At 42.9% G+C, this 20,589-nt stretch overlaps 1 long non-coding RNA gene across 1 annotated transcript in view; it reads right to left on the reverse strand.

The window, feature by feature from the left end:
• Positions 1-4,063: 4,063 nt before the first annotated feature.
• LOC132206185 (uncharacterized) overlaps positions 4,064-20,589 on the reverse strand; it is a 79,784-nt gene continuing 63,258 nt past the window's right edge. The window contains exon 3 of the long non-coding RNA XR_009442903.1: positions 4,064-4,375. This is a non-coding gene — a long non-coding RNA (uncharacterized LOC132206185). The remainder of the gene's footprint in view (positions 4,376-20,589) is intronic.

The raw sequence follows: 20,589 nt of genomic DNA on the forward strand, positions 1-20,589 counted from the left end.
GCCAGGTGAATAATTCTCCCTCTGCCATGTTACCCTGTCAAACCCTATAACCACCAGCTCTCCCCCCTCCCCACTGCTCTCTTTGTAAATACTCCTTAAGTCTCTTTATCCAATGCCTTATCTAATCCAACATTCTATCCTGGATTTCCAGGACTTTCCATTTTATTTCAAGCAAGAGCCTAATTGAAGGCCTGAGTAAACTTCCCACAGGAAGCTCCTCCCTAAATCTGTAGTAGCCTCAACAGAATCAAAGCGGTTTTATACCTTTGCTGGTCTCAGTCGCATGTCGAATATTTGCTGCTGCACAGGTGTCCACCAGATTCCTCTTTAAAATGATTATCCCTGTTAGCGGGAAGTTTGTCTCAAACTGCTACAGCGGTGATAACATCAAACGACGGCCCACTATGGCAGGAAACTCCATATCAATCTGTTCAGAGAGCTTATGGCACATCTTCTGGAGCAGGTGGGTCTTGAACCTGTGCCTCCCGGCTCAGAGGTAGGGACATTATCACTGTAGTGCAAGAGCCTCATGACACTTGACATTCTCACTGAAGTCTTACTTTCCTCATGGTTGCTGCTGTTTAAGTTGAGAATGGCCCACACTATTTGTCAATGAAGTGACTGGGGACAGACATTAAAATGGTTTGGGAAGAAAATTGACAGGCAACTCAAGAAGGTTTTGTTTTAATTCATTTATGGGATGAGGGCATTGCTGGCTAGGCAGCATTTATTGTCCATTCCTAATTGTCCAGAGGGCAGTTAAGAGTCAACCACATTGCTGTGGGCCTGGAGTCACGTGTAGTCTAGACCAGGTAAGGATGGGAGCTCCCTTCCCTAAAGGACATTAGTGAAGCCCAGAGGTTTTCCCTGATAATTGGTGATGATTTCGTGGTCATAAGCAGACTCTTAGTAACAGGCTTTGATTGAATTTAAATTCCACCATCTAATGTGGCAGGATTGAAACCTTGGTCTCCAGCATGTTTCCTGAGTCTGTAGACAGACAGGTCCAGCAATAACACTATTAGGCCATCACCTCCCCCTGAGCTTGAAAGCAATCAAAAAGGAGCAGGCTATTTGTGTATTCCTGATCCTACACACTCTAATTGCTCAGGGAATTAGCACAGTCCAAATCTATCAGCTACCTTACACTGGGTTATGTTAGAGCAAGGACATTGTATTGGAAAACCATCAGACTGGCCTTCAACTACAATTGACATTTTATCCAGGGAGTTTTTCATGTCTGGAACTTACTCTGCAAGGAGGAGCTGAGGCAGATAACATTGATATGTTAATATTTATCATTACCTTTGCCTCATCATATGGCATGTAAGTATTGCACTAGACACCATTCAATTCAATGAAAAGTTAAATGATTGGTCTGGCTCTAAGATGGGAAGGGGGTCTGAGTGCACTATTCTTCCTCCTTCACTAGGTTGGTGAGCTACCCTGGTGTACCACACGAGGTGTGGTTTATGGGTACTCACAGCACTGGTAAAGAGATAGACAATTGCAGTAGCAAGGCCTGACGACAATGCTGCTGGTTATAACAGGAAAACCCAATCATGGGAAAACAGTCAGTCTCCTTTCCTCAACTGGCCCATTTCCCAATTCTCACAAAGGTTTCAACCACTCTTTCTGAGGTCTTTACTCTGATACTTTATGATGTAGTTAAGATTCCTCTAATGGACTGGTTAATGTTCCAGACAAGCTCTCGTGCTTGTCGGCTGTCTTTTTGAGTCTGAGTAAAGAGGTCCCAGGTGGAAAATCCACTTTGCCAAATGCTGCCGCTTTTATTCAAGAAGGGAGTATCACTAAGCTACAATAAAGCACACAAGCAACATGCCTAATATCCTCCACCTGGAAACTTAACCACATAGGAATGGCAGTTAAATGGAACAGCTTGTGTTTTGCAACTTCTTCACATCCTGGAATTTCGTGTTGATCGGGATGGGAGAGCGGACAGTCTTACAGAGGAACAATAAGCCTTAGGATGAGAAGGAGGTGAACAGGGTGGGACAGAGAGACAGGATCAGTTTAACTTGCTGCAGCAAAGACCCTGACCAGGGATAATGATGGGCCGAGGTCTCTCATTCTGTTATCCAAACTTACAAATCAGGCTTTGTGGTGTTTACTCTGATTGTCACGACTGTCATCGTGTGATATATATCACCTCTGCCAGGACGTGGCACAGAATAAGAGTTTATTTTTAGGTTGTTCACTGCCAACAATCCTGGTGTGGGGCCTGTACAAGCCTAAGAAAAGGAACTCGTCTTCGTTTTAGCAAAATGGCTAATTACTCCATTTGCAGTAAGTGCAAACAACATATTGATCAGTCACCATTATGAAGGAATCTCAGGAGTTGTACAGAAGGCATCTGCTGCCTAAGAAAGCTCATGCAGAACTCAACCATCACCCAAAGACTGTGTTACATCATCAGGATGGGTGGAGCTAAGACACTTTCATTGTTAACTCTTTCAGAATTATCTCTTTACTCAGCTGGCTTCCTAAGCTCCATACTCCACTCCCACTCCTCCATACTCCACTCACGCTCCTCCATACTCCACTCCCGCTCCTCCATACTCCACTCACGCTCCTCCATACTCCACTCCCGCTCCTCCATACTCCAGTCCTGCTCCTCCATACTCTACTCACGCTCCTCCCCACTCTACTCCCACTCTTGCATACTCCACTCACGCTCCTCCATACTCCACTCACGCTCCTCCATACTCCACTCACGCTCCTGCATACTCCACTCACGCTCCTCCATACTCCACTCACGCTCCTCCATACTCCACTCACGCTCCTGCATACTCCACTCACGCTCCTCCATACTCCACTCACGCTCACCCATACTCCACTCATGCTCATCCGCACTCTACTCCCACTGCTCCATACTCTTTCCCACTCGCCTTTGTCAGGTGTAAAACTTATAGGTGGGGTCTCGAAAGCAAAATCCTAATAAAAATTATGACGTGAGTAAAAAGTTCATCCAAGACGGCTGAAGGAAACGATCTATCCTTTTCATTGAATCATTCTCAGGAGATGTCATTTGGCCATCTTCTTGTTTCTGACCAATTCCTAATTGGTCTGGAGAGGTTGGTGGTGACATTTTCTTGAACTGCGTGATGATGCAGAGGTGCTATGGAAGTAGGTGACTAGCTGGCTGTTTCAGTTAGGATCTGGCCACTTGACTGGGTCAAGACAGAGCAGGATGAGAGCGGAATGTTCCTCTCCTGAAAGGGGGTGGATGCTGCTGTAGGAAAGTCTATAGCCTGGCAGTGGCAGGTCCTTACCCTCACCATTCCTGGAGTCGATGATGTGGAGGTGCCGGTGTCGGACTGGGGGTGGGCAAAGTCAGTGGTCAGGCAATCCCAGGTTATAGTCCAACAGGTTTATTTGAAACTTCACCTGACAAAGGAAGAGCCCTCTGAAAGCTTGTGATTTCAAATATACTTGTTGGACGATAACCTGGTGTCATGTGACTTCTGATTTCTGGGGTCAGCAAATCACATACAACCAGTTGTTTTAGACAGGATAAGTCTATTTTTGTTTACTGGGGCTGGATCCTGGCTAGCTCTCCCATCAATTCCTAAATTGTTGGGAAAATAACAAAATTCTATTAGCCCTACACGTAACAGAGTCATCAGCCATAATCACACAGGGTTTCCCTCATCTTCCAGCAATGCACATGGAAAGCATCAGGCCCTTGAAACGCAGCAGAAACATCAGATTGCTGGCAGGATATCTAGCGCCGGTTTCTAGAATGTGGTACCAATAATCATGACTCACTTGCAAATTGATGGAATGGAATTCACTCTGTTGATGAACTCAACTGCATTATTATATCACCCTTTGGGATTAACGTGTGTATAGCCAATAGCTTATTGTCGCTGGGGGATGCCAGATGTGTTGGCCAGCTGATCTGGCACAAACTGCATCAGGAACCACGTTGAGGCACACTTGGGTGGATGATTGAGAGATCCCACACATGTCCCCAGAGATTCCCTGGAAGGAGCCAATCATGTAAAAGTTCATGCAACTATCACCTTGGCAACCACGGGGATGGGATGGCCACCCACTGCTTCAGGGTCCAGAAGTTGATCCAGTTCAGTGACAGTGTCCCGGGACATCTCAGTCTATGCTAACACTGTGCCTCACTCACCCGGAGGGGAACGGCACTGAGGGTGATAGACTCTGGTTCTCCTGTGTCTCATCCAGAGAGAAACTTCAGCTGCGAGTTCCTCATGTGGAGGCTGATTGGCATCTTCTCCAGGGTTTGATGTGCATCTGTTCCTCTTCCATCTCTTCACTGTGCCTTCACTGGGTCAAACTCCTGGAAATCCACCCGAACAAGATTGCTGGGGAAAGTCAGCACCTATTGAAGGAAAAACAGAGTTAACATTTCAAGTCCTGTGGCACTGTCACTTTTAAGATCATCCATGATGCATTGTGCTTCATGGGGATGTCTGTCTTCAACCTGCAAAGATATGGTCAACATTGCCCATGGCCAGCATTAAGTACCCCCCTACACAATGTGCAGAGTGTTTTTGCAGCAGTGATGCAATGAGAGGGGTGAGGACATTTCAAAATGCAGCATTACACAGATCAGTGACATGCCATGATGGTGTAGAGCAGCTGGTACATGCCCAATTCCAATGTCTGAGGATGTGTGATTTACGCATACACTGCTCACAGAGCATGCCCTGAGATGTTGATGCCAGTGTCTAACCTGGGGGTCTGGGGGCGTAAGCAGTGAGCTGGAGTCACGCAGGAAAACTGCTCTGACTTTCAGATCAGGAATTCTCAACATCTGTTATCCATCCAGCAGACGATAAAGTGTGAGACTGCACACTGATAAGGTCAGATTAGGGGTGATAATGAGTAATAATCCCTGCTCGTTGGCTTCTCACTGCTTACTAGCAGGAATCTCATCATCATGTCCAACAGTTATCGGGAAAATGGGGCTTCCTGGGCTCGACATTGAGAAGGGCCTCACTGATCATCTCACTTGGTAATCCCAGATTTCCAACCATTTCTAATGTTGTTCTGGAGCCGGGAACGTTCTGCCCCGTGATGGTGAAGAAACACACCAAATCAGGATGGATCATAAACCATAGAACTACAGATGCTAGAAATTTGAATCAAAAACAGAAATTTCTAAGGTTTTAGAGTCAATCTGTAGCTCGGGTTGTGGGTGTTGAGGCTGGTTGGCTCGCCAAGCTGGTTTGTTGTTCCGCAGACGTTTTGTTACAGTGCTTGGTGACATCCTCAGTGCAGCCTCTGATGAAGCATCGGTGTGTTTTCCTGCCTGGTTTTTAAACTCTGGGGTCCGTTGCGATGGATTGCCTCACTTCCGGGTTTCCTCTGTAGTGGAATGTATACGGGGTCGAGTTCAACGTGTTTATTAATAGTCTGCTTCGTGGAGTGCCATGCTTCCAGGAATTCTTGTGCTTGTCTCTGCCTAGCCTGTCCCAGGATCTTGGTGTTGTCCCAGTCAAAGTCGTGGTTCTCCTTGTCCACGTGGATTAAGGTGAGTGATTATTGGTCGTGTCTTTTTGTAGCCAGTTGGTGTTCATGTACTCTTGCTGTTAGTTTCCTTTCTGTTTGTCCGATGTAGTGTTTCTCACAGTCTCTGCGAGGTTCTGATGTAGTATACAACTTTTCTGAAGAAGGGTCTAGGCCCGAAACGTCAGCCTTCCTGCTCCTCTGATGCTGCTTGGCCTGCTGTGTTCATCCAGCTCTGCACCTTGTTATCTCAGATTATCCAGCATCTGCAGTTTCTGCTATCTCTCCACAATTAATACTCACTTGTCTCAGTACACACAGACAATGAGGGCCATCAGTTTGACTGGGACGAAGTGACTATACTGTGACAAGCGAACAACAAGCATGCAAGGAAATTTCTGGAGGCCTGGTTCGCAACACGGGACTCCGTTAACAAACACATAGAAATAAACCCCATGTGCAGACTGCTGCTAAAAAAACCCAAAAATGACAAAACCATCGCACTGGAGGATCATATAAATCCAGAAAGAAGCAGAACACCAATGCTTCGATTAGAGGTTGCATTGATGATGTTGCCTAGAATGGTAACGAAACACCTACACACCACTCCAGAACTACTGGCTCGGCAAGCAAACAATCAGCTGCAACCATTTCATTTATCAGAAAAACCCACCTGGTTCACTAATGCCCCTTTAGGGAGAGAAACTGCTATCCTGGTCTGTCTTCCATGTGACTCCAGACCCACAGCAATGTGGTTGACTCTTAACTGCCCTCTGGACAATTAGGGTGGGCAATAAATGCTGCCTGGCCAGTGATCTCCACATCCCATGAATGAATAAACAAAATGCTGATATCACTGGGTGGGGCAGAGGAATAAGCAGGTGGTGGATAGTTGGCTTCCCATCAAGTGTCCCTTTGATGGCCTAACTGTCTTTCTCTCTTTCTGGGCTCCATCCCCAGCTATCTGCTTACTCCTTTCCAGCCCACTCCTGCGTCATCAGCTTTAACCAGCTGCTATCATTTTGAAGAAGTGTGACTGGACTCAAGATATTCATTCCGCTTTCTCTCCGCAGACTATGTCAGACCTGCTGAGTTTCTCCAGCAATTTCTGCTTTTGTTTCAAATTTGGATGAAGCATGTTTTGGAGGTGAACTTTCACCTCTGCATCTAATATCTTGTGCGGCTGAGGATGGAGAAAGTTAATGGTTTGGCTAAATATAAAAATTCTATGGTACTCTTTGAGAAAAAGCAGAGAACTCTACTGGAATCCTGACCAACAATTATCCTTCAATGAATGTCATTAAAAATAAATTAGCTAGTCATTCCCCATGCCCTGTTGGTGGGACACTAAAGTGTACAAAATGGCTGCCGTCTTGACTACATTTTAAGAAAAACTTGTGAGCTGTTATGTTATTCAGGGACATCCTGAAGATGTGAGGGTGCCTGATAGATGTGAGTGTTTTCCCACTATCTTTGACCAGATAGAGACAGACAACATTCACGGCAGCAGAGATGTTCGAAATGTCAAATTTAAAAGGGTTGCTCTTCCAACCACAAAAACAGTACATAATTTATGGAGTTTAAAAAAATATGCTGAGTGAAATTGTGAGAACATTGAGAGAGCAATGAAACTCAATTAAACTAGTGAAATGTCACACAGCAACTGTTGGATCCTTCCAACTAGTTCCACTTGACCAAGCATAATGAACTAGACACAAGTGCCTCAGATGTACCAGAAGGGCAAGACAATTCTCTTAAACAGAAGCACAGCGTGTTACAGGATGTATTCTGCCTGATGGATGATCTGTGGAGCAGAGGAGATAAAGAAAAGCATTTGAGCTTCTGGCAAATAGATGTCTTGCCTGCCTGCTGAAACAGAGCAAGGTCCAGGGAAGCAGACATACTTTGACAGGGTGTTGAGGGGCCAGACTGAGAATGAAGAAACATCTTCTGACCTTCACAAACATAGAAGCAGAGTTTTGAAAGCAGAAGCTCTCAAGTGCTGCAGAATAATATAGAACCTCAGGCTTACCTTGTAATTCAGAATTAAATGATATGGAAAAGGCAGTCCAGTCATGTCCCCATTAATCTGAATGGAAAACAGCAGGTACAAAGGGAATAAAAGCAGAAAAAACTAGGGTAATTTGCCACCTAATTGTAAAGCACAGCAGTGTTAAATTGATAGTCTGATAGCTTATTCCAATATCACATGAAGCTATACCTATGGGAAATAAAAAAAAGTGTCTGGTTCCTTTATTTTCAGTTTTATTGCAAAAGTTGAACTTGGATCTAATCTGCTAAAGTAAAACTATCAAAAAAAAACTATTTGAAACACTTCAGCAAGTCCAGCTTTGAAATTGCAGGCCAACTGCTAGCTAGTCACTTGGAAATGAAACCGTTTACGCAGACTCTAAACTGAGACTGATATATCAAGCACTATAAATGGACCCTGCCAATGTACAATCAGTTTCAGACATCAAAACATTTCTATTCTATTGGCTTACCCCATATTCGGTAGACAAATATTTGTGCAAAAGCTGTGAAAGATATTTTCATGTCCACGGGGTAAGTGATTCTGTGTGAAACAGCCAGAGAGGACTCGACCTGAGGAAAAAGTTTAATTCATACTAAGGTGGTATGACTCTCCAAAGGTACCTGGGATTACAATGTGTGGAACAGCTCCAGCATCGATTCCTTGTTTAACATCCGGAAAATTTAAATTCAGGATTGTGGCTCTTTAAACAAGAAAACTAAGCAGGAATAAGTCTGATTATGATCAATAATTTTAGGCATTTATAGACTCACCCAGCATGGACAGACCCTTTGGTCTAACCAGTCCATGCTGAACTAAACCCAGAACTAAATCAGTCCCACCAATCTACTCCTAGCCCATACCCCTCCAAACTTTTCCTGTTCATGTACTTACCCAAATGTCTTTTAAATATTGCAACTGTAACCACATCCACCACTTCCACAGGAAGTTCATTCCGCAAGTGAACCACCTTCTGTGTAAAAATTTAGCCTCTTATTTCTTTTTTGAACCTCTCTCCTCTCACATTAAAAATGTGCCAGTCTTGAAATCCCCCATTCTTGACTAATGAGAAAAGATTTTTCATTTACACTGAAGGTTTAGGGGCCTTCTATAGAGGATAGCTCAACACCAACATCTCCAGGGTGATTAGGATGGGGTGATAAAATGCTGGCCTAGCCTGGAACATCTGTGTCCTGCGAATGAACTTAAAAAAAAACCCACATTCAAGGTGGAATTCTGAAGAAACTCCTCTGCCCAGAGATTGATGAGATATGGAACTTGGGGATTTCCTAGTTTGAAAATGGCGTGCAGTTCTGGGCATCTCAAAGGCAAGGATGTAATTGTGCAGGAGCTGGTGACAGAGGCGATTTACAATAACATTGCGAAGACTGTACCTGCTTTTTTAGCCAATGAAAAATTGGATAGCCCAGTGTTGTCCTTCTTCAAAGAGTGGAGGCTGAGGGGGCCTTTGTTTGAGGTGTACAGAATTGTGAGGGGCCTGGATACAGTGGATGGGAATGGTCTACTTACCATAACAGAGACGTGAGTGATCATAGAACATAGAACAGTACAGCACAGTATGGCGAACTTTTACCCTAAACCTAAGATCTATCTAAGCTCCACACCTACCTTATACTATCATCCATATGCCTTTCTAATAGCTGCTTAAATGCCTCTAATGAGGCCGACTCCACTACCCTTGCCGGTAATCTGGGTAAAGAACCTACCTCTGACGTCCCCCTCATATCTACCTCCACTCACAGTGACTGGGGGCATAGACTGAATGTGACAAATTGAATAATTAGAGGGGAATTGAACGGAAGTATTTTTACCTAATGAGTGGTGGGGGCTGCCTGAAAGGGTAGTCAAAACAGAAAGCTGTAACTTAACTTGAAGGTACCTGGATGTGCACAAATGAAGGGAAGGTGAATGGCCTAGAAGTACTGCTACTAGACTATTAATCCAGAGACACTGGTAAGGCTCCAGGGGGCCTGGGTCTGAATCCTGCCAAGTAACAATTTGATGAATCGTTAATAACCAGAAAAATGCATCTGGTTCACTAATTTCCTTTAAGAAAGAAAACTGTGCTTACCTGGTCTGGCCTACATGAGACTCCAGACCCACAGCAATGTCGTTGACTCTGAACTGCCCCCTGAGCAATTGGGGATGGGCAATAAATGCTGGCTGAGCCAGTGATGCCCCTCATAATGGGAATAAAAGGGACAGCTCATTGCTCTTTCCAAAAAAACTAATAACATGCAAAGCAAAAGGTATGCTTTCTACACTTTGAGGAGTGGGAAGCCCAATCAGGGAATTTGTTGCACAGTAAGGAACAGCTTCTAAACTGAGAAACATTCAAAGCTTCAAGGCTGGGCTGTGAAATCAAAGACCTAAATCTTTACCAACACATTAATCAGGAACTGAACTGAACCACGGAGAAAGTAAACACCACCCAACAGGGAAAAGCAGCAAAACTTTTACTCAATTATTAGTGAACTACAATATAATTTCTGCAAAGTTACCTGTTTAATTGATGCAGTTACTCAATGTTAAATTGAAGGGAAAGCCTTGATTTTAAATCTGTGTGTCTTTTAACTTTCCAGGTGACTGTTTAAAAACATACTGCGCAAAGGATTTCAATTTGAATTAACTGCAACTGCACACAAGGCTGGATTCCTGTTGCCTTTCGACACCAATTGTGTCTTTATTTTTTCTAAACTAATGACATTGTTTAAAATAAAATGGCATTTTTTTTATCATGTGGGCAATTTCTGGGCATAGAATCAGAGTTTTTGTAGAATTGGCTGTGTTCACCACCTCTAATTACGAGTGGCCGTTCCTTCAAATTGACGCTTACCACAATATTTATCTTATTATGTGCAATTCCTTTTCAAAATATGAGTTTGACACATTATTACTGTGTCACGCTAGACTCTGCAACCCACTTGCTGTAGCACATTAGGCATTAGCTGTGGTTCGGTTGGTTGAATACTTGAGTTTAACTCTGTAGGTTACACATTGAAGTTCCACTGCAGAAGCATGAAAGTGTGCATCCAAACTGACACTTCCAGTGTAGCACTGATGGAATGCTGAACTATTTGTCATGCTGGTGTGATGCTCCACAATGACAGAAAGGCTCTTTGTCTCAGACAGAGGCTTGAATCTGGTCACCCTGGATATTGGATACATGGAAGCAATGGCCCAGTGGTATTATTGCTGGACTGTTAATTCAGAAATGCAAGTAATATTCTGGGGACCTGGCCTCATATCCTACCACATCAGGTAGTAGAGTTTGAATTTAATAAATATTTGGAATTTAGAGCCTAATACTGACCATGAATCCATTGACAATTGTTGGGAAAATCCCATCTGTCTCATTAATGTCTTTTAGATAAAGAAAACTGCCATCCATACCTGGTCTGGTCGATATGTGACTCCAGGCCTACAGCAATGTGGTTGACTCTTAACTGCCCTCTGGGTAATTAGAGGCAGGCAATAAATGCTGCCTGGCCAGTGACACCCTCATCCCATGAAAGAATAAAAAGAAAACCCATGCCAGGGAATCCAGCCCCTGCTATTTTTGCATGGATGGGATGGAGATGAGGAATGGTAGGGGCTGTAAACTACATATCCTTGGAACCCAGAAGCAGTGACCACTATAAGGCAGCAGCTGTCTCCACTCACATTGGAGCCATTCAGGGAATAAGTAGGAGGTTGACACAAGAAATGATGTCATTTATTGAGACAATGCAGGAACAAAGAACCAAATGGTCTCCTTCTGCGCCATAACACTTCTGTGATTCTGGGATGTAGGATTTTAGTGAGGCAAGTGTCTGAAACCTGAAAAGTACAGATTAGACCCAATAGGAGATAGGCCTATACCTTGTAGATTTATTTGCATTACGAGCGTGCCCCTTTGGATATGGTCCTAGGACATCTTTGGGAATCTCAAGTAACATTTAGAAGTCAGGTGCCCTTTGGGATTATTAAAGTAGATAGGCATGTTTCTAAAATGCATTTAAACTAATTGTAACTGCCAAAGTTATCAAGATATTTAGCTCTGCTCAACTTTATTTTTCTAAATATGTTAAGTTTAAAAAAAGTTTGTTTTCAATTTCACTCTGTTGACATAAGCCTAAGGGTCATCATTAAATAATTTGTGTTGTATGATGGATTTGAGAACCTAATGTGATCACACTGGGGTGCCTATTAATTGAACAATTTGATTATCAGCTCTATGTGGTCCTTGAAAGAAGTGCTTGTTTTTATTAAAGTGTTTAAGGGAAATGTTTATTTTCAAAAGAGATTGGAATCAAAGAATCCTAGAACAGTACAGCACAGGAACAGGCCATTCGACCCACCATGATGCTATTTTAAATTAATCCCATCTGTCTGCACATGGTCTATATATGGTTAAAGAAATTTAAATGTGTTGGATTTTTTTAAAATCAGAGTTTTTTTAGAATGTTGCTGTTGAGAGACATAACTTGAATTTATGTCAGTATGGATCTGGATGGCTGCCCTTTGAGCATTTTAAGTAAGTTGGCTTGAAGTAGGTATGGCCAGAGTGTAGTGAATGAATGGGAATTTGTTGGAATAATTTTTCACTATGTTGGCTCAGGGCTATAATGAGACCAAGGGAATTAATGAGGAGCATGGGTCAGAATAAGGTATGAGAGGTCATGGGAATGGATTGGAAGTAGAGGGTGGGATAACAGGTCTAAGCAATCATATTGGGATGGGTAGAGGGGCATAGCTTGACATCTGGGTTATAAGATAGCCCATGGAAATGTTCGTAGGAAGTCTAACAGAGGGGATTGTGAGGCATAGTCACTGGACCCTAAATGTTAACTCTGATTTCTCTCCACAGATGCAGTCAGATCTGCTGAGCTTTTCCATCAATTTCAGTTTTTTTTTGATTTCCAATATCCACAGTTCTTTTGGTTTTTAGCTTTCCCGCTGAGTGAGGTGTTGTTTGCTTTCATTTTGATCCTTTTCCATTAAACGTACAAGTGTTGATGCAGCTGAGCAGTCCTTCTACAACGCTCACCCTCATTCCCGCAGCTTCTGCTCGCATTGCAGGGGCCAGCCAGGGCAGCTCCCAGGGAAGCTGGCCACCTCCAATCAACAGTCCAGGCTTCAGAACCACTTTCTCCCAAGTTGGGTTTGCAGAGCTGGCCAATGTCCCAGTTATGCTCTCCCCAGTCGAGATTTAAAATCCAGGCTGTCATTGGTCAAATGCAGCATGATCCACCATCACAGGTGGTGTCTGGAAAGAAGATCTCATGGAACTCTTTTAAAGAAGAAAAGGGGAGTTCTCCCAGTGTCTTAAAGATTATTCAGACTTCAATCAACTTCACTAAGAAAAGATTACACCATTGTTATTTCTGGGAGCTTACTGTCTGGAAGTTGATTCTTGCAATTCCCACTTTACAGCAGTAAGTACACATCAAAACTACCTCATTGGTGTTAAAGTGTTTTAGTGTGTCACAAGGTTCATATAAATGTAACTGTACTCCTCTTATCCCTCTCTCTTATTCCGAATGCGGGACGCGTTGAGATACAGCTCACAACCATTGGGTGGGATGAAATAAAAGCAAAAACCCACAGATGCTGGAGACCTGAAATAAAGCAGAGAATGATGAAGAAATACAGCTGTACTTTTGTCACCATCACTCACCATTGTGATGTTTTGGGTTCACTGGGTCAATTCACTGACATCAACTCTTCCTGTTGGGATCTTTGTCTAAATTACTGTCTGCTGAAGGCTGTCCAAACAATGCTCAACTTTGAAAAAGCAATAAGTAGGTTTAGTACATGTTATTAAATCACTAGTTACGTTATATCTGGGATACACAGTGGTCTCTTGTGAGGCTTCAGGCTCAACTTGATCCTTCTCTCACAGCCTTGGAGTCTATCACAAAACCCGAAGCAGAATTGCCAAGCTCCTCCGTGGTACAGTCCTTTTATAAATATTTTCCAAACCAATCTGTTCAGACATCTTCATTTTCTGAAGAAAGGTCCAGACCCGAAACGTCAACTTTCTTGCTCCTCTGATGCTGCTTGGCCTGCTGTGTTCATCCAGCTCTACACCTTGTTATCTCTGACTCCAGCATCTGCAGTTCCTACTATCTTTGTTCAGGGGTATTATTCCTCAAGAGTAGGTGGGACTTGAGCTCTGGCTTCTCATCTAGAGCTGTGGGCACTATCACTGCACCATAGGAAACAGGCTTCTTATTTCCTGATGAGCAGGGCCTAGCTCAAGATGCCAGGGAACCTTTCAGTTGCTGATGGCCTTATAGAATAATTCAACCTGAAGGTGCTCAGTTGGATGGGGCTTTGCTCTCTGATGAAGTTGACTTGTGTTTCTTTGGTGGAACGTGTGAAAGAAATGAAGCAGCGAAGGAATTCACTTAGATCCTAGAACTGCAGGAACAGGCTGATGATTGGGATCAAAAGCATTTCGAAGCAGCCTTTCTGATGATTGGATAGAATGTTGCACTCTGCCCCAGGGCCCAATTGCAAACACATAGGGGCAAGCACAGGCCATTCAGCCCCTACTTCTGGTTCTATGGTCACTGGGCCTAAAAAGTTAAATCTGTTTGTGATGCTGCCAGACCTGCTGCATTTTCCCAGCAATTTGTTTTGGGTTTTTGATTTCTAAGTATCTACAATTTTTTGTTTTTTTTGCCAAGAATCTGTCACTCTCAGTTTTAGATTTTTAATGACCTTCACAGTCTCACCAAGTTTTTGAGAGAATGAGTCCCACAATTCCAATCCCCATTGTGTGATACAGTCGTTCCTGACATCACCTCTGAATGGCCTTTCCCTAGATTTAAGAATCTATTATCATGTTCTGAATTCCTCTAAATGAAGCAGTTTTTCTTTACCTATCTGTGAAATACTTTAATCATCTCAGTCATCTCCTCCCCCCTACCCATTCATCGTCAATGCTCACCCAATCATGGCAGCCTCTTGTGGTGCAGTGCTAATGTCCCAACCGCTGTACCAAGAGTCTGACGTTCAAGTCCAACTGCCCCAAAGATGTGTTTGAGCCGATTGTGTTAAAAGTGGTTTAAGATTAGTCTCAGCAACTTCTCTTCGGACTTTAACCCACTTATCTCCAGCCCAAACTTCAAAAGCAAATCTCCATCTGTCAATTTTGAACATCAACTGCAAGTTTCCGATCTAAGAGAATTCAATCTAATCCAGGATTTTATAAACTGAAAATTCCAGAACAAAGCCACCAACAGAGTGATTGGAGAAAAAAAATGTTCCATTTCTGAAAAACAGTCTTAATGGACTCAATGTTATTTCTGTTTGTCTCTCTCTGAAGATGCTGCCAGACGTGCTGAGTTTCTCCAGCCTTCTCTCTGTTTTTGAAATAAAAATACACAATGCATTTACTAAAATGATGTGGTTTCCACAAATCAGATATGTTTGAAACTCCCTGGGAAGTTACATCAAAAGACAATTAGCCAAGATCACTGAAGATCAGAGTTTGTGTTTTAATTTCACAGCCTATCAAATGCATACAATTAAAATAACTTAATTTGTTTCCCATGAGGCATAGGAGCACAAGTAGGCCATTCAGCCCATTAAGTCTGCTCTGCCATTAAAACTGATAACCCACATCCCACTTTCCTCCCTTCTCCCCATTACCTTTGATTCCTTCACTGATTGAAAATCTATCTGCCTCAGCCTTGAATATATAGTCTCGACAGCACTCTGCAGTAAAGAATTCCACATGGTCACAATTTTCTAAGAGAAGTAATTTGTCCTCATCTCTATGTCAATTATGCAACACCTTATTAATTCCTTACATGCATTATGATATTATTTTATTTATCTTAGATCTATGCAGCTATGACACGTGTTTGCATGCAGTGGGGTTTATCCGCTTTAGAATATCTGCTCCATGCTTCAGCTCTGGTTCTGAGCTCTTTTTTTATAGATTGTTGGTTACTCCCTGAGACCAGGTTTAATCCATCAAGTGCAGTGAGCATCAATAATAAGCAGACGCACATCAACAAACACAGAATAACTGAATGTTACGTGCGATTTAAGAACGATGGCCCCATGCCCCAAGGTCATATCATTGGAATATCCAAGCATTGCAGCCATTTCCCATCTTGTACAAGGGAATATTGTCTAAGTGTCATTCCCCCTCTCCTGAAGGTACTGGCTAATACTCATAATCCAGTTAACAGACAGCCTCGAATAATTCAGCCAAGACTCTGAAATCTCAATGTGAGAGGCCTCCCAGCTTCAATCCCAGCTTGAATTCTGTTCAGAAAATGTTGGCACAAATGGTCTCCCACTAACACTATCCACAAGTTGGCAAGTTCTTTAATTTTTCAGCCACAAAACATTGGAAAAGTAACTAATCTCCTGGCAGACAAAATGTGGAATTTTCCAGCCCTGGAGGTGCTACAAACCATTTGGGAATTCAGATCCCTGAATCATGCTGATTGCTGTTGCCCAAGTATGTCCTAGACTGTCTCTTATTAGTGAGGGAGAATGCACTGAATTATTGCCAGTTTTCAATCGGAGATCCTGTGTTCACGAGCCAAGTGTCTTTTCCAAGTCTCAGTTCCTCAGTAACACAAAATGACTTTCATCCTTAAATTTGTTAATAATGAATTGTGACATTCGGTCATGTAGGCTAACGACTGCAAGTTTTTTGGCAGGACCATGAGAATTTGTTTATTTGTCCTGGCATTAAATAGAACCATTCTGTAACATAAGGACTTATTTTAAATTTGAGTCCAATAAAAGGGTAAAAATGGTCTGCTGGGGCTGGAATTCAAAGTAGAATTTCAGATTGCTGCTCAGGCTTCAGACATTTCTCATACCAGTACTTATCCTGCCTTAACGTTGTATTAATCTAAAATCCATTGGGAAAAACTCTTAACTAAAGGGTCTTTATCATTTTCAAAGCATTTGCTGTGAAGATGAGGAGAAATAGTTTTACTTAATGAGTTGTTATAATCTGAAAAGTGTTGCATGGAAGCAGATTCAGTCAGAAATTTCAAAGGGAATTGGAGAAACACTTGAGTAGGAGACATGTGTAAGGCTTTTGGGGAAGGCAAGTGGATTGGGATGAAATGATTAGACCATTCAAAGAGCTGGTACAATGGGAAAAATCATCTCCAGTATTATATTAATCTATAATTCTGTGCTCCTCATTCATTAGGCACAGTACAAAAGAGTTCAATATTTGTTGAGACTCTATAGAAGAAGAATAGAATCTGGCAGCAAGTTTTGACACTGAGATTGTTAGCCATGTCATAGAGAGCTCTTGAACTCCACAATGTTAACATGTGGTTTCCTCAATAAGACGGGTTTGAAGGAATGTAAGAAAGAACTTGCAATACTGTTGCATCTTTGAAAACCTCAGCTCGCGTCTAAGTGGTTTACAGTCAATTTCTGATGGGTAGTCTCTGTTATAACATCAGAAATATAGCAGCCGATTTGCACACAGCAAACTCCCAATAAGAGCTATGTGATAATGAACAATGTGTTTCAGCAACATGAGCTGACAGGATCAATATTGGTTGAGTCACCAAGAACAGCAGCCCTGATCTTTTTCAAAATACTGCAATGGAATCTTTTACACCCACCCAAGAGGGCAGCTGGAGGCTTGGTTTAACGACTGATGTGAAAGACAATATGTTTGACCGAGCAGCACTCCCTCAGTACTTGCACTAGGCATGCAGTGTGGATACTGTTGTTAAATTTCTGAAACACCTTCCAGATCATAACCAGACTGCTGGCGCAGAGCAGACAGCAAGGATGCAATCAATGGGCTCTGATGAGATGTGAAGAAAGGGGAGGTCTGTAATTCGGAAGAGCAGACTTGGGAACAGGGTTAATTAGGGTAACACCAATACAAATGGGTGAACCCTGGGGCTTGGTCCAGCTTTAAGATAGAGGGAAGGGGGCAGTGGCTATACAACAGGATGATGATATAGTGCAGTGAAAAGTGTTTCCACGGTGATATCACATTACAGTAAGACTGAGTGGAACAGTTCCCTTCCCTACTGCGGCACAGCCAATGGGCAAGAGAGTTGGGAAATTACAACAGGACTGAAAAGAAATCAGAAACTTGATGTCTAGGAAATGTTTTACAACTTTCCCTTTAAACATTAAGTCATGACTTCAGAATCGCACTACTGAGTGATGATCATTTTATTTCAATGCATTTGCATCTTATTATTGGACCAATTTGCCTTATTTCTCTGTTGCTTTCCATTCTCTTCTCTCCTGAGAAACTGGATGCTGCAAATTGACAAGATGGAAGTGGGACTGGTTATCGGGCCGCAGCAGCTCACCGACTGCTTGTACCAGATATCATCCCAACTGTGTATGTGGCACTCTGTCCCTACATGCTCCACAGATACCAGCTTCCTCAACCTTTCATCCACCAGACTCATCACATCCTCACACTATTCTTGGACTAACTCTCACATCACTTCAACCGGATAACACTTTACTTTAGGAACTTAGGACATGTGCACCTACCAGGCTTTTTTGCATGCAGGGACACATACATGGGATGTATCTTATGGCTTTTAACTTGCCTTTTTTTTAGCATTGACTCACGTTACGCTCACTTGGAAGCTGCCTATCTCATGGTTTTTTTGACAGAGGGAGAGACAGGCAGCGTGTGATGGTGGGGAGTGATTCAAAGGGGTAGACATGTCATATGATATCATGCTATATCAACATCATGCCTACGTCGTGCATCAGCAGCAAACACGCCGCACATGTTTCATGTAAATTGCCATGTGTGAAACTCATTAGCAGGGTCTATGGTCACTCAGGTGTACGACTGCACTCAGAAAAAGGGGACATCCAGTTCCAGTCCAGAGGACTACCCATGGTCAGTTACGGGGCTGATCCAACCAAAATCTGGGGATCTGTGTCTGTGTAGACTGGGAATTGGGCTATGGCCAGGCCTGCAGGACAGGTTCAATCAGCCCTGGGATTACAGCGAGGTCATTCAGGATGTGGTGGAGAGATCAGTCCAGGTCCTAGACTGTGATTAATTGGGGCTGCCCTGCCGAGTCAGTCTGAGTGGTGGGCCACAGTCAATCCCGGGAGTTTTGGCTTTAATGCACAGGGGACTTACCAGGTCAATCCATGGAGTCCTGGGAAAGCGGGCTACACAGACCTGAGGATGTGGCTCATTTGACTGAGTCACTAACCGAATGATTACAGTGAAAGGGGAAATTTAAGAGAAAAGTATGGGATCTCATGGACAATAGGAGGGGAAAGAAGCTCCAGGATGGAGGAGCTGTCCAGATCACAGTCACTCTAACATGAGGAAACTGTAGATCAACAGAGATTTGAATTTTCAAAGCCTTCGTCTACTGGGGCAGAGTGGGGATGTTAACAGACATATAAAACGGAACTCAACTGAATCATGGAGAGGCTGTACGGTCATTGGGCCTCCAACAGAAAAGAAAACATGAAAGTTGAGGTGATCATCCAGTGTCTCAGGCAGAGATTGTAACTCATTCACAAAAACGTAATGTTGGAACCTTGAAAGTCAACTACATAATATCTGCACCAAATGTCTGACACCCCATGCAAAATGTCTTTCTTCAGAGTGAAGTGAGGGTTTGCTAGGGACAATTCCAATAATCCTTATTACAGTCATTCAGTAATGACACCATTCTGATGTCAATTTGAATTTCGTTGAAATGTAATTGTCTGAGAATACGCATTAAGAATTACAATTTTAAGCAATTACAACCATTATATCATGCACACTAATTGTCTCCTGGTGATGTTAGCTCAGTAAATATAAGCAGAGAAATGTTCTTAAAAGCATTAGATGAACATCTCATAACAAGATTTAGAAATGAGTTGGTGCTGACTGTAGACTGGCAGTGGGTTAGCACAATGAAGCTCACTGGCTCAGTTGATTGTTGAGTTCTCCATGCCTTGTCATGAATAAATTACACAGCATCTGGATTTCACTGTTCCCTCAGTATCTAGGTCAAAATCCTGGAATCCCACTCTTACGCCTACACCCCAAGGTCTGAAATGGTACAAGAAGGCAGCTCACCACCACCTTCTGCAGAGCTATGAAGAACAGACACTAAATACCAGCTTTGCCCAGGATGCCCACAAACCAAGAGTGGATAATGTGCTCTGTTAGGTCAGTTTCCGTTAAACCCTCTCAATCTGTCATCCAGCAGATTCAGAATGATCCAACTTGTTGAACAATCATCTAACAGTTCCAAATAAATTAAAAAGTGTTCAAAAAGGAGGATTTGAGATACTTGCAAATCATTTTATGAATCCAAGCTCCAAACTCAGAACTGAGAAACTTAGCCAATAGGAGCTGGGTTAGGCTATTCAGCCCCTCAAGTCTGCTCCGCCATTCAATATGATCGTGGTTATTGTCCAACTCAGTCCCCTGTTACACTTTCTCTCCACACCCTTTCATCCCTGTAGCCGTAAGAACTGTTTCAACTTCCACCATGAAAACATACAACATTTTGTCCTAAATTGCTTTTGTGGCAGCGAGTTCCAAAAGCTTACCATACTTTCGGTGAAGATATTTCTCCTCATCTCAGTTTCTTACAAAGGGAAGGTTTGGCAAGCACAAACATCAGTCTATACTGTGACATCTTTCTCAGTGATAGAACACCATGGGGGCATGTAGACAGTGGTCTCTGATACAAACTCCCAGACTGCAATGCCCTGCATCTCCCTTACGTATTAAATGTGTCCCAGTACATGAAGTGAAACGGTTTGCATGAGCTACACCAATAATTCATTCTCTGCAAGCTGGGGCTCACATCTACTGTCAATTCACTGGTTAACCAGTTCACATGCAATTACCCAATGGGCTAACAACACTTGTTTTAAATGGATTAATCACTGCAATAAAACTACACACAGAGGAATTTATATCCACATGTTAACCAGCATGTAATCAAACAAAATTAAACCATGATGTTCCCAGCCACAATCTGTGATGATGTCAGAACCCCCTAGTTGAATTAATATTTGCAAATTGTTGAGAGCTGGAATCG

The sequence above is a fragment of the Stegostoma tigrinum genome, chromosome 33 (assembly GCF_030684315.1).
Source record: "Stegostoma tigrinum isolate sSteTig4 chromosome 33, sSteTig4.hap1, whole genome shotgun sequence".
NCBI lineage: Eukaryota > Metazoa > Chordata > Chondrichthyes > Orectolobiformes > Stegostomatidae > Stegostoma > Stegostoma tigrinum.